Raw genomic sequence first — 14,268 nt, 5'->3', positions numbered from 1 at the left:
TTGTTTAATTTGACAGATTTGAAGACCGCGAATCTGTACGTCGTTCTTGCCCAAAGTTAAAGGACACATCTATAGGTGTTAGCCAACACTTACCAAGGGAGATCATGGAACAACGGAAACCGCTTATGGACGCGTTCAAAAAGGCGAAACGCGACAAAAAGCGGACCTTCTTCAAGTACGACAAGTTGTACATCGACGGACAAGAGTACATTCCTGAAACGGCGGCCACGTCTAGGAAATAGGGGCGTCAAGAGAGTGATATCCACTTTCTTACCTGGAACGTTGAGGGTTTAACTACACATAAGAAATCATGTGAAAGTTTATACAACTTTTTAAATAACTACGATGTTATATGTTTAACCGAAACTTGGACTAACAGTAAATCAAACACTGATCTCAAAGGCTATTATGCTATTCATTCGTATCGTAAATTTCAACACCGCAGGGCGAAAAGGGCCAGTGGGGGTATAATTATTTATGTGAAAGAGAATATACGGAAAGGCATAACGGTAGTTCGGAATAGACTTGATACCATAGTTTGGCTTAAGTTTTGTAAGCAGTACTTTGGGAATGACAGTGATTGGTACGTTGCAGTCTCCTACATACCACCAGAGAACTCACCATTACATGCGGTATACGATTGCGATTTATTTGCGGAGATTGAAAATGATCTGGAGTATTTCGCACAGCGAGGTAGAACAATATGGTTAGGGGATTTGAACAGTAGAATCGGACAAAAGAGTGATTATATAGAACACGAGGTGATCAATGACCTTGATCTTAGGGACTCAATAAATGATAAACCGCCTAGACGGTCATCAATGGACCATACAAGTAACCGTTTTGGGGATTATTTGCTTGATATTTGCAAATCAAATAATATATGTATAATGAATGGCAGGTCGGGAGATAATGTCTGTTACACTTGTTTTACGCACAACGGTGAAAGTCAGATAGATTATGTTTTAACTAGATACAGTAATTTCACCTATGTTAAAGACTTTTGCGTTCACCCATACAATGAACATTCGAACCATACCCCTATTACGTTTACTCTCACTGTTGGGAAAACAGGTACAACCGGACAGCAAGAATATAGAGAGTTCTTTAAATGGAATGATGAGACAAAACACTTGTTTTTGCAAGATGTACAAAGTAGCATACTAGATTTGACGGATAGTCTTCGTAATAGCGAACAAACGTCGGAAGGTGTAGAACAATCAGTGACATTTTTTACGCAATACATTAACGCGCGTGCAGAGAAATACTTCAAAAAAGTAGTGAGAAGTAAACCAGGGACATTTCAAGATAGCTCATGTTCAGAGAAGAAGACATGGTTTAACGCAGAATGTCGCGATAAATTGACACAATATAAAGACGCACTTTCGCGCTTTAATTGTAACCGATCACTGGTAAACTTTGAATCTATGAAACGTTGCAAAAAGGATTACAAATATACAATTCGGAGAACAAAGCGTAGTTATGAAATAGCTAAAGGGAAACAAATGCATGACTTAAGACGAGAAAAGCCACGGGACTTTTGGAAACATTTTAAAAAGTCGAAAAAGCAAAGTGACCCTATCATTACCTTAAATGACTTTTACGAACATTTCAAAGATTTAGCGGATGATTCTGAAAATCTACCAGATGTTGAGATTGAGACATTCTTAACCGAGTTTGACAACGTGCAAGATAGGAATGTTATGTTTGATGAACTCGATAACAGAATAACAGAAAGTGAAATCACACGCGCAATTAAAAAGCTAAAACGAAATAAGTCTTGTGGAAAAGACAATATTATTAATGAATATTTTATCGAAGCGGCGGACTTTTTATTAGAGCCATTGTGTATATTATTTAACAGCATTATGGACACGGGTGTGTTCCCACAGTGTTGGTCGCAAGGTATTATTGTACCTGTACTTAAAAAGGAACCCAGAGACGAAGTAAACAACTACAGGGGAATTACTCTTATTAGCTGTTTCGGGAAGCTTTTTACTAACGTTATTAACGAAAGACTGAAAACGTGGTCGGCAAAATATGACAAAATCACAGATGCTCAATTCGGGTTTAAAGGAGGTCATAGCACAACGGACGCCATACTTATACTTCAAAATATCGTAGGGATGTACCTTAACGAACGGAAAAACGTGTATGCTGCGTACGTCGACTACTCCAAGTGTTTCGACAGGATATATAGGGATGGACTCTGGTTTAAGTTGATTAAGGAGGGAATAGACGGTAAAATATTAAAGATTGTCCGGTCTATGTACAGCACGGTCAAATCGTGTATAAAACACACAAATAACCTCTCGGAATTCTTTGACAGTGGAGTAGGCCTTTTCCAGGGGGAGATAACCTCGCCGATAATGTTTTGCCTATTCGTAAATGACATCGAGATACAGATGCAACAGAATATTAACGCAGGACTTACGCTAGATGAACTGACAATTTTTCTCATTATGTTTGCAGACGATTGTGTCTTATTAAGTGGAACTGCAGAAGGATTACAATGCCATTTAGACTGCTTAAGGGATTACTGCGATAAATGGAGGCTTAAAGTAAATGTTGACAAAACAAAGATCATGATCTTTAAACGAGGTGGTCGAGGTCGAAATAATACTGACTTTGTGTATAACGGTGAACTGATTGAGATTGTTGACACTTTTTGCTACCTAGGATTTTAATATTAGCTCAAACGGTAAATTTCGAAAAGGAATAGACGCTATAGCTAATAAAGCGATAAAATCGGTGATGTCACTTAAAAGCATTACGGGTGGAGATTATATACCAGTCAATATACATTTTGATTTATTTGATGCATATGTATTGCCTGTACTTGAATACTGCTCTGAATTGTGGGGGTTTGCCACGGCTGACAATCTTGAACGTATTCACAGGAAATATTTAAAGCAGATACTTAATGTTAAAATTACAACCAATAATCTTTCATTGTATGGAGAAACTGGTCGTTTCCCTTTGATGATACATAGGAAATTGAGAATTGTTAAATATTGGTTTAAACTGATGAATAGTTACAACACTAATTGTATATTATATGCAACATATTGTAAATTAATGAATGATTGTGTTAAAGGGCGAACGAACTGGTTGAGTAATGTGAGACGGCTGTTACAATCAACGGGTTTCAATGAGATATGGCTATATAGAGATTCTGTTGTTAATATACCATGTTTTATAAACCAATTCAAATTGAGACTAAATGATATTTATGTTTCGCAGTGGTTAGATGGTTTAAATAATTCATCAAGTCTTGTGTTATTTAGTGCAATGAAAGCAACATTTGCAATGTCTCCATATTTATGTTTAGTTGACAATGTAAAACACAGACATGCTTTAAGCAAACTAAGACTTTCATCACACAGACTCAGGATCGAGGACGGACGTTACCGAAATATACCAAGAAATGAGAGGAAATGTGAACTCTGTACCTCTAATGACATTGAGGACGAATACCACTTTGTGTTAATATGTGACAAATATGTACACTTACGGGAACAGTATATACCGCGCTTTTATTTTAATAGACCAAGTGTGTATCAACTTGTGCAACTATTGAACACTACCAAGAAGACTTTGCTACACAGATTAGCGATATTTATTCTTAAAGCAAATGAACATAGAGATGCTTATTTAAACGTTCCGGGATAAGAAATTTACTCTCATGAAAATTATGTTAAAATATGTACTCTAACTTTGCTAATAGTTGCTCAATTGCTTTTTGTTTACTCCATTTATGTTATCATATGTATTGTATGTGCATGCATTACTAAATATTCCTAATGTTTATGATCATAAGCTGTATATGCTTGTATCTAAATAAATATTCTGTTCATTTATTATAAACTAAACACAATGCGAGTGTAAAAATGATGGCGTTTACTGTCTGGCTAACAGTATACAACGACGGTTATCTAAGCCCTACTCATACCAATGCATGCTTTGCCCTATACCTCGATTGCTTTATGATTAAAGTAAAGAAAAAATTGGAATCAATATTATTGACTGGCAGTTATAAAGATTATTCTACAACGCACAAAGAACACATTTAAATTCAAAACCGAATACAATCATTCATGAATTTTGTGTTTGAGAAATAGAATATGGCAGTTGTATCTTTAAACTGTCGGGATTAAGATTTTGGGTTGTGCCTCTTTATTTGGAATTAGTTTCCGCTGTATAGTTTTGACTAAGTAAATATTATGTATATGGACTTCCATAGCACCTCTTCACTTGGGCTTCGGTAAGTGCATCTTTATAACTATTTATTTGCAGCGTTAACTATAGAAAACCTAGTTAATTTTAACTTTATTTCCAACACAAATTAATAAATCGTTTATGTTTTAAAAACGGCGTATTAGCATTTCAAGTACAGTTATCAAAACATTGATATAAGAATTTTGAAATAAATGTCTTATAATTGATCATTTAAATCTCAATGCATCCATCTATTTGAAACCTAAACATATTAAAGTAAGAATCTCATTATATGTGTATTATCATTTAACTGAAAAAAAAAGATATTTCTGATAATGTTCAATTAAAACTTCGCCTGTATTCATGAACGTGCTGACTCCGAGCCAAAAGATATCAGTCATATTAAGAAATATGCTGATTCTTTGCTCATATTCATAAACGTGCTGCGTTCGAGCCCATATTCTTACAAACATGCTAAAGTGGCGCATATATTCTCTAACCTGCTTAGTCTTAGCCAGTTTTCACAAACGATCTAAGTCTTAGACCTTGTTCACAACCGTGCTAGATTTAGCCCATACTTACTTACTTGCTAAGGCTTAGCCCATGTTCACAAACGTGCTAGATTTAGCCCATACTCACTTACATGCTAAGGCTTAGCCCATGTTCACAAACGTGCTATGTGTTCGCCCAGTTTCAAAAGTGTGTTAAGCCTAAGCCTATGATCACAAACGGGCGCTAAGTCTGAGCCCATATTCAATAACGCGCTAAGTCTGAGCCCATATTCAATAACGCGCTAAGTCTGAGCCCATACTCAATAACGCGCTAAGTCTGAGCCCATATTCAATAACGCGCTAAGTCTGATCCCATATTCAATAACGCGCTAAGTCTGAGCCCATATTCAATAACGCGCTATGTCTGAGCCCATATTCAATAACGCGCTAAGTCTGAGCCCATATTCAATAACGCGCTATGTCTGAGCCCATATTCAATAACGCGCTAAGTCTGAGCCCATATTCACTAACGCGTTATGTCTGAGACCATATTCAATAACGCGCTAAGTCTTAGCCCATATTCACTAACGTGCTTAGTCTTAGCCCATATTCAATAACGTGCTAAGTCTTAGCCCATATTCACTAGCGCGCTAAGTCTGAGCCCATATCCACTTATGCGCTAAGTTTAAGAAGATATTTACTAACGCGCTAAGTCTGACTTATATTCACTAACGCACTCAGTCTTAGCCCATATTCAATAATCTGCTAAGTCTTAGCCTATATTTACTAACGCGCTAAATCCTAGCCCATATTCACTAACGTGCTTAGTCTGAGTCCATATTCAATAACGTGCTTAGTCCTAGCCTATATTCACTAACGTGCTTAGTCTGAGTCCATATTAACTAACTTGTTAAGTCTGAGCCCAAATTCGTTTCCATGTTGAGTCTGAGTCTATATTCACTGAAGTTCTAAGTCTGAGTCCATATTCACTAACGTGCTTAGTCTGTGGCCATATTCAATAACGGGATGAGTCCGAGCCTTTATTCTCAGACATTCTTAGTCTGAGCCCATATTCACTGACGTAGTTAGTCTGAGCCCATATTCACTAACGTAGTTAGTCTGAGCCCATGTCTGAGTTGTATTCATTAACATGCCGAGTCTGAGCCCATATCCACTAGCGCGCTTAGTTTGAGCCTACATACTATATCGTGCTTAGTTTAAGCACATATTCACAAACGTGCTTAGAATAAGCCCATATTCAATAGACTGCTTTGTCTGGATCACATTCCTTTACGTGCTTAGTTTGAGCCATAAAAACTAATGTGCTAGGTCTGACCCCACACTAACTAACCTGCTTAGTCTAAGCCCATGTCCTATCGACTTGTATCGTCTGAGTCATATTTACTAACGTGCTTAGTCTAAGCCCATATTCAATAGACAACTTTATCTGAGTCATATTCACTAACGTGCTTAGTCTAAGCCAATATTCAATAGACATCTTTGTCTGAGCCATATTCACTAACGTACCTAGTTCAAGCCATATTCACTAACGTACTTAGTCTGGGGCCCATATTTACTAACGTAGTTAGTCTGAGCCCATATTCACTAACGTACCTAGTTCAAGCCATATTCAATAACAAAGTTAGTCTGAGCCCATGTTCACTAACGTAGTTAATCTGAGCCCATATTCACTAACGTAGTTAGTCTGAGCCCATGTCTGAGTTGTATTCATTAACATGCCGAGTCTGAGCCCATATCCACTAGCGCGCTAAGTTTGAGCCTATATATTAAATCGTGCTTAGTTTAAGCACATATTCACAAACGTGCTTAGAATAAGCCCTTATTCAATAGACTGTTTTGTCTGGATCACATTCATTTACGTGCTTTGTTGGAGCCATATTAACTAATGTGCTAGGTCTGACCCCACACTAACTAACCTGCTTAGTCTTAGCCCATATCCTATCGACTGTTTCGTCTGATTCATATTTACTAACGTGCTTAGTCTAAGCCCATGTTCAATAGACAGCTTTATCTGAGTCATATTCACTAACGTGCTTAATCTAAGCCCATAATCAATAGACAACTTTGTCTGAGCCATATTCACTAACGTAACTAGTTTAAGCCATATTCACTAACGCAGTTAGTCTGAGCCAATATTTACTAACGTAGTTAGTCTGAGCCCGTATTCACTAACGTAGTTAGTCTGAGCCCATATTCACTAACGTAGTTAGTCTAAGCCCATATTTACCAACGTGCGTAATCTAAGTATATATTTACTTAAGTTCGTAATCTAAGCATATATTTACAAAAGTGCTTGGTCTGAGCTCATCTTCACCAATGTTCTGAGTCTCAGCCCTCAATCGCTAACGTGCTGAGCCGGATCCTATTCACTTACGTACTTAATCTTAGCCAATATTTAAAAATCATCTAATCCCTTTCAACTACTTACCGAGGCCTAACTTTTGACGTATGCCTAATCAGAACATTCTTGACCGTAGTGTAAATGAAGTACCAATGTTCATATGACACAATCAGTTTCAGATTTTACAATTTTATACTCATCGTTAAACAAACAAAATTGACGTATATTGATTTGATACGTTTAAGATAAGGCATATCTGAAATCGAGTCTCAACCTCAATACTTATTGTGTAAGGAATTATGAACCCTGTATGGTATTTCTACATAAAGCATTATTACTCAGTCAAAAAATAGAAATAAACTAATAAACGTCTAATCTCGATAAATGCTTGATATGGATATTGTTTATTTGTCAATTAGTGTTACAAAAGACATAAATTATTTGTTTAAGGTAACGGATGTTGTCATCAATAACATTGTACTTTAACGGATACATATCTATAAATGTAATGTTTAATGCAATGCTGATCGAAATTAATATATATGATTCAAAGTTTCCTTCACTCGCCTTGTGTGTTTTTAAAAGGATGAAATCTGAACGTTGATAACAGTACGCCAAACTATATCCACATTTTGTGTGTTGCAGATAACTATTTGAGATATCCCTACGACAGAATGATAATTTTGACATTTTGTCTACTCTGTTTGTCAGGATCAAATATGGCAGGTATGTATATCCTATATTTTTTGTCTAAGTTAATGTTTGATAAAAAATACTTTCTAAGTAAACGTAAGATAAAAATAGGAAGTAAAATATCGTGTTTTCGATTAAGGTTAATACTCCGTGAATTGTTTTCTTAAAAAAAAGATATCTTTTTCAACAATTTTCAATATCCGACGCTGCATAATTTATAAGGGATTTTCATTAAGTATTTGATTCATTTCGTTTTTTTATATCAAATGATATTCGACAGCATTTTTAATATATGTGTAATTGTTTCCTTATTTTTTATAGCGTTTCTCCTCCTGGTTTGTACAAAAATGCTTTTATAAGTAAACTATTGGAAGACATAGTCAAATTATTGTCTTTTAATGAATTTTTGGTACTTTTGTCCATTTGGCTTACAATGTTTTTGTCCCTAGGTGTTGACCTTGCCTTATGGTTATCCACAAGCTGTCATTTTTTTTTTCGTTTACTGGCATTGTCCCTTTAGTTGTCATTTTCATTGTATTATTAAAAAAAAATTTGATACGAAATATACCTTTATGTTAAACTCATTTGCCCATTTTTATGGGCGGATTGGACTGCAGTCTGAACTGTGAATGCTGTAAGGGAGGAGTGTCACGATGTACAAATGATGCTAGAAGAGGAGACAACTATTGCTTCGAGGGCTGCGTTGATGGAATTTACGGCTTGAAATGTCGAAATTTATGCCAAGGAATGTGTTCTACGTGTGAAAATGTATATGGCATTGAATGTTACAGCTGCAAGGACACATTTTATGATATAAACGGTGAGTGTAGCAAAAGCTGTCCAGTCGGGTGTGAAGGAGGAGTCTGTAATGATGATGGAACATGTAAAACATGTACAGCTCACTTCGAAGGAACAACATGCAGTGAATGTCAGTCAGGATATTATGGGGCAAACTGCAATGTATCATGTTCCGTAGGGTGTGTAAATGGACAGTGTTCAAAAGATGGCACGTGTCTATGCCGCCCAAACTTCGTAACATCACAATGTGATAAATGTCAAGATGGAAGATACGGTGTAAATTGTGACCAAGTTTGCAGCGTAGGATGTTCCACATCATCTTGTGACAGAAACAATGGTTTTTGTATGTGCCTTCCAAATTTTACCGGCGATAAATGTGAACAATGCATAGTGGGCCTTTACGATGAATCATGTAACTTAAATTGCTCGGATATTTGCAAAGTAGACGAATGCTCACGATATCATGGAAAATGTACACATGGTTGTGTTGATGGATATTCGGGTGATAATTGCACAGCCCCTTGTGCCAATTCATGCGCAACATGTCTACAATATGATAAATCACACTGCGTGTCATGCTACAATGGAAACAGTGGATCAACATGTCAATGTTTACGTAATTGCAATTGTGACTTTGCATCTGACATTTGCTCGACATGTAAACATGGGTATGCCAACCCCGAACACCGGTGTGAATGTCAGTTTAAACATTGTATAGATGACGCGTGTAATAAGTGCGTTAACCAAACGTTTTATGTCGATAAAAATTCTTGCTGTGATTGTCCAGATACTTTCAAAGATGGTGTTTGCAGGAGTGGGCCAATTTGTACTTCTGGTTGCATTGATGGCTTTTACGGAATCGATTGTTCTCAAAGTTGTTTGTCCCTTAGTGCGGATTGCTTAAGATGTAGTCAGACTGATGGAAGGTGTCTGGAATGTAGAGACGGTTTCTTTGCCCATACAAGTGGAAGCTGCAATAGTTGTAGCAGAAACTGTAAAAATAAGCAGTGCAATTATGAGACAGGCGCATGTACAAATGGTTGCGCAGAGAGGTTTTGGGGAAACAAGTGTGAGAATCATTGTGGTTCAAACTATGTAACATGTCAGCTAGAATCGGGAATATGTGTGTCGTGTACAGACGCAACTTTCCATGGATTGTTTTGCAACGAGTCATGTAGCACCTCGTGTTTGGAAAGCAAATGTGAACAAATGACTGGATACTGTTATAATGGCTGCTCTCGAGATTCGTTTGGAAGTATGTGTGATATTAAATGCCCTGACAATTGTCAGCAAGGGGACACAGACACGAGATGTAATATCGTTGGCGATTGTCTTTACGGCTGTATCACCGGCCTTGAAGGAAGGGACTGTACAGGTGCGTGTATAAGCCGTTGTAAAATTTAGTTTTATATTTTTTACAACGGCTACATTTTTTAATAATTATTAAATATATTATTATTATTATTTAGATATTTTGATGTTGATGAGGTTTAGCATATGTAATGTTCATTATCAAAAAATCAGAAGTTGATGTAGTTTTGCTGGAAACAAAAGGGCAACACCGAAAATATTGATTTTGTTTTTTTCTCGAAACCCTTCTGTACTTCTGAATGTTTTGAAAATAAAAACAAAACACGTGATGGAATTGTATTTCGATTTCAGGTTAGTTTTTGTATCAATTGGTAGGTAACCTTTTGGCATATATTGACGGAGTTTTGAATGTGCAACCATAGTTTTTGACTCTGCAGTCTTGCCTCCTTTAATTAATTTACATATCAAAATATGCTTTCAGGCAAATATTAAACACAGATGTATTTCAAATGTGGGTTCATCACCGTTGTAATATATTTTTGAAAATATAGATCTAGATCGTAGCGGATAACGTAAAAATATTAATACATTTTTATGCCAATAGGTCGCGTAATTATAGACACATTCGGCATTACTTGTATATGCAGATTTGACAAACAGCACTGCAAATTCCTTTGAAATTATTATTCTTTGGACCAATACTTGTAACAGCTCGAACCAATCAGAAGAATTTCATATGATAACATTATATCCGTACAAAAATATGCTGAGTGTGGGGCTCGACCAAGTAGCTCGGGGATTGTTTGCCTTAATTGCTACCTGTTGTGATATCTTGTCGAGCTGTTAATCATATGCAATAAAAGAAGGAATAACTTTAAGTACAAGTATTCTTATTTATCAGAATGACCACAGGAGTTCATCCGCATTTTATCATGCACCCCATGCCCGTTATTCAGCTGATTTTAATGAAATAGCGTAAAATGGAGGTTCTTTGTTGCTGTTTTTTTTTATTTGATTTATAGTGTTAGATTAGTTGCTCGATGGTTGTGACATGGAAAATAATCAGACGTGATACGTTGTTCCCAAACATGGTGATGCTAATATATTTCTACTTGAAATGGTTACTGATTTTAATGGAAATATTTCAACCTAAAGGTTTTTATCTTTCTTAAGAGATTCTGTTCGATTCAGTAAGACTATTCGCAATACGTTTTGCAAAATAAGGTGGCGTTATGATTTTTTTACTTGATCATATTTCATTGCGTATGAAAGGGTCATTAAATATCATAGCTTACCTTAGCATCATGCATATACAATTGATATACTTGATGTTTGCTACAAGTTGCTGCTAAAACTTTACTTCCAGAGAGACGAATTTACCTTGGTTCTTCCACAATAGCTATTCTTGCAGTTTTATTGGGAACTTTGGGCATTTTGCTTATTTGTATAGCTACTGGTTGCTACGTGTGGAACAGACGAATGTCTAAATCTATAGGTATGTTGTTATATTTTGTAGTGTATTTTTTAGGTCAAACTAAATTATAAAATACAACAAATATGTTTATATGCTTCGTGAATAAAGTTTGAAAATAAAAAAAAAATAGCAGGACATACCAGATTGGTTTACATAAAATAGCTCTTGTCTCAAATACACACAAGATGATTTGTCTGATGCCCTTTATTTCACTTTTGTAGAACAAAGCTCGGAAATACGCCTAGGTCAGCGTGAAATAGAACGGACCTATGAACAGCTACAAAGACAGCCTAGCGTAGAAACAGACAGAAATGTTGACGACAATTATACTGTACTTTCAATTTAGAAGTTAGACACACGTTTTAACTTGGACATCGTAAGTTTTTTTTTCATTTTTTTTGTATTATATCTATTTTGTTTCAGTTTAAAAAAATATCTTTAGACTTATTTTGAAATTCAGTACATTATTTAAGTTGTACACGTACATGCACGATGTACTTTTACCAGCATTTGTCTTGAACGTGTCCTAAGCCACATGGTCAATGTTGAGACAAGTGACTTGTTGAGCGCTTATTTACTGATTCAACTATACGCCGTTGGCAGTAACCTTAAAAAATTCGTCAATGACAAAAAAGTGAAAGATACAATAATACAATAATTTGTGTTGTTTTGTTACAGATAAGGACAAAGAAATAAATACAAGGGGCACTTATGACTTAAATCTCGTACTTCAGTGACAGTTTATAAGTGATGACTTTTATTTAGAATAATTCCATTTATGTCTGTACAGTGTCATTTTATATTTTACCAAACTAGTAAGCTTACTTCCAAAATTGAAATGCCTATTTTATCTTATTATGTATTGGTGATTAATACTCTCAAATGCTTTCTCCAAACGACAACTATAGAAGCCCCATTCAAGTTATTCAAATGTGCAATTACTTGTATTAGTCTAAACTTTCAACAAAGCCACTTTGATTTTGTGATATTACTTGATCGATTATTTTCTTTCTTATAATTGCTATGGTCTTTGGTACGACTTTGCTACCTATATAGTTATATAATTATACCAAACTAGTCGGATGCCAATTTGACAGTTATATGAGATTTTACTTGGCTTTGTAATTAAGGAAACTAATCCTTGAATTTCTAGTTCAGTATGTGATGGATTTTAAATAACTATTTAATGAATTGTACGTAACAAAATTATAAAATATCCGAGAATCGATTGTTAAGCCATCAGAGTCTTGACTTTAATTTATACTCATTTCGTTGAAGGCATATGTACATTCAAGATAACTTAAAAAGATGCACACAGTTTTTACTTCGTTGTTTATTTTTTTATGAGTGAGTTTGAAGAACCTTCATATCACTAGATGGTTGTTTTTGCTTTTGCATTCTGTATGGATTTTTGAAGAACCATATCACTTATGTTCGTTATTACAGTAAGTTTTGATTCAAGTCTAGTATTTTTTTTTGTGCGTTATGACCTGTTTTCAAGTTTAGCAAATTCCGACGATTGTTGCCGTCATTGAACAATCTAGTATTATCTCATCTGCATTTTCATGGCAATTAAGTTGTAATTTATTTTATCTATTTTTTTCGATGCAGTGTTTTCTCTATGTTCTGTCACATGTTTTGTGTATGCTGCATATTAAACTAAAACGCTGCTTTTAATACCTTTTATAAGTTCCCGAAGAGTAAGTGATATCTGTTGTGCATTTCAAGAGTTTCCTTTATAGCAGTTGTTACTTGTTTTTGTATGCTATGTCACTTATAATGCTATTTTTTTCAAACTAACAAGAACATCGTTAAGAGTGAGTACTTTTGTTGGGTGTTGTTTTTTTCACGTCCTGGTTTAATGCTATATCTTGATATTGTGTAATGTAACTATGACTGCTAGGTGCATAGGTTCAAATTGTGGTTATTTTCGTGCAAAATAGTGATCGTGTTAGAATAAAATATACGTTAATTAAGAACAGTATGACCTTTGATTTTTATCAGGTCATCCATTTTTCCCTAAATTACGGAGTTTTTTTAAAGTCACCGCTTATATTAATATTCCTTTCACTTTTGCTTGCCACAAAATGTTATAATGTGTTGAATACAAATATATTGTGATCGTTTATTCAATTATACATTTAAAAGAGTCATATCATAGTTATTATTTTATATCGAGTGTAATTAAGCGTGTTGTTAAAATTTGAATTTACAAGACTCGAAACGCTTCTGATTATGTTATATTCCCAGACATGACCATTTCCATCAAACGGTATATGTACCCAACTATCATCAATCTAACTATCTTCAAACTTACATATATTCTCACTCTGTCTACGTTTGTTTTCATCCATGGTCTCTTTTCTTCTTTTTGTTGCCAAAATCATCATTTTTATACATTAATTCAAACGCATTATTTCGTTCTCTTTAGATAATATTCTGCATGTTTTCATTAACAACATATATTCATGTAATTGAAATCGTCTGACCTTCTCATTATTCTGCATAACGTGTAACCTAATTCTCACGGAGAGAAACTGTATAAGCTATGCTTTCGTTTCAATCCGATTCAATATATAAATGCAAATATTTAAATGTATTTAACGTGTATTATATATATATATATATATATATATATACATAGAGAGATATGTTGAATAAAATATGTTAAAATCAAAATTTAAACGCTAATTGTGTAATAGTTTGTTTACATTGAAAGCAACACCTTTATCTGATTTATGTCCACTAAAGAATAAGTCACCCATGAAAACACGTTTCCATGATAGGCTTGTTATTATATCTGTGTGCGAGTATTTTATACATTATAAATCATAAAATTTATCCTCTAGATATTTATATATTTGCTAGCGCTTTCATTTATTTTACATTTCTGTATTGTTCAAGGTACACATAACCTGATA

General features: G+C 35.0%; 1 long non-coding RNA gene across 1 annotated transcript; it reads left to right on the top strand.

The window, feature by feature from the left end:
• Positions 1-11,236: 11,236 nt before the first annotated feature.
• LOC128205153 (uncharacterized) lies at positions 11,237-13,327 on the top strand. Its single transcript, XR_008256183.1, has 3 exons — positions 11,237-11,368; positions 11,569-11,723; positions 12,026-13,327. It is a non-coding gene; the product is annotated as an uncharacterized LOC128205153 (long non-coding RNA).
• Positions 13,328-14,268: the final 941 nt, after the last annotated feature.

The sequence above is a fragment of the Mya arenaria genome, chromosome 10 (genome assembly GCF_026914265.1).
Source record: "Mya arenaria isolate MELC-2E11 chromosome 10, ASM2691426v1".
NCBI lineage: Eukaryota > Metazoa > Mollusca > Bivalvia > Myida > Myidae > Mya > Mya arenaria.
Note: the sequence above shows the minus strand (reverse complement) of the source record. Positions and strands in the feature narration are given on the sequence as shown.